The sequence below is a fragment of the Mus caroli genome, chromosome 19 (assembly GCF_900094665.2).
Source record: "Mus caroli chromosome 19, CAROLI_EIJ_v1.1, whole genome shotgun sequence".
Classification (NCBI taxonomy): domain Eukaryota; kingdom Metazoa; phylum Chordata; class Mammalia; order Rodentia; family Muridae; genus Mus; species Mus caroli.
In genome coordinates, this window is record NC_034588.1 from 10,130,110 (window position 1) to 10,131,599 (window position 1,490).

The 1,490-nt window shown below is 42.6% G+C and overlaps 1 non-coding gene across 1 annotated transcript; it reads left to right on the forward strand.

Moving 5' to 3' along the window:
- The first annotated feature begins 299 nt into the window (after positions 1 to 299).
- LOC115030020 lies at positions 300 to 406 on the forward strand. The gene has a single exon (XR_003835613.1). It is a non-coding gene; the product is annotated as a U6 spliceosomal RNA (small nuclear RNA).
- Positions 407 to 1,490: the final 1,084 nt, after the last annotated feature.

Sequence of the window (1,490 nt, forward strand, 5' to 3'; positions counted from 1 at the left end):
CTTCTTTTCTTCTCAGGCAAGGATAGGATCTCTTCAAGGGTCTGCAGACTTGCTGGTAAAGGATAACCAGTTTAAGGAAGGCGAGTAAGTGTTACCACGGGACAGTCTGAGTCAAAAGGGAAATGTTTGTTTCTGTCAGTCTTTAAGCCCATGCTGATCAGACTGATCCATAAGACAGGTTCCCTACAGGATTACATTAAAGCATGTTTAGACGCCTCACCAGCTGTAGTGCAAGAAAAGGACTAGCTGTAGCAATGAATGGACAGAAACTCAGCGCTGATGTCAAGAACTCCTATGAGGTGCTCGCTTTGGCAGGATATATACTAAAATTGGAACGATACAGAGAAGATTAGCATGGCCCCTGCACAAGGATGACACACAAATTTGTGAAGTGTTCCATATTTTTCTGAAGTGGATGCTCATAGTCATCTATAAGATGGAACACAGGGCCACCAATGGAGAAGCTAGAGAAAGCACCCAAGGAGCTGAAGGGGTCTGCAACCCTATAGATGGAAGAACAATATGAACCAACCAGTACCCCCAGAGTGTCTCTAGCTGCATATGTAGCAGAAGATGGCCTAGTCGGCCATCATTGGGAAGAGAGGCCCCTTGGTATTGCAAACTTTATATGCCCCAGTACAGAAGAATGCCAGGGCCAAGAAGTGGGAGTGGGTGGGTAGGGTAGCGAGGTTGGGGGAGGGTATAGGGAACTTTTGGGATAGCATTTGAAATGTATATAAAGAAAATATCTAATAAAAATATACAGCTAAAAAAAGAAAAGGGCTGGCACACAATTTAAAAACAAATTCTCCTATGAGAATGAAAAGCGTTCTCAGGGGAATGAAGCTACATGTTTGGGTTGTGGAAAACTGGGACACCTGTGGAAGGATTGTAAAAATCCCTCAGGAAACAAAAAGGGCCTTCCTCCAGGTTTCTGTCCATGCTATGGTAAAGAGAAGCATTGGAGGAATGAATGTAAATCAAAATTCCATGAAGATGGGACTCCACTTACTAAAGAAGCAGGTGAAATGAGTAAGACAGAAAACTAGATAAGGGGCAGCCTCTTAGCCCCTTTCAGGAATTGTGGGCCTCATTATAGGATGCAGCTCCAGTTATAAGAAAAACTTTATGAGTTGTGAATTCTGATACATTAGGTGACATTAAAGTTATGGCTTAAGCGTTAAAAGAGACAGTACATCTTCATAAAGGTCAAAGAATAGCTCAATTCTTACTATTGCCTTATTTACAACTCCCCAATCCTACATTGTGCCAAAAATTTGTAGATAAAGCTTTACTAGAAGTTCGCAAATCACATCCTCAAGCATATGTAATTCACTTTGTGGGTGGTGTTTTTGTTGGGTGCAGAAAGTGGCAGAGTGGGCAAAGCATGTTTTGCAGATGGCTATGGGATGTTGACTAAGTGTGGGCTGATGGTGGCTTCAGAAAAGATTTCATCATGGTAGACCTTTGGGCTATTTGGGGCATTTGGG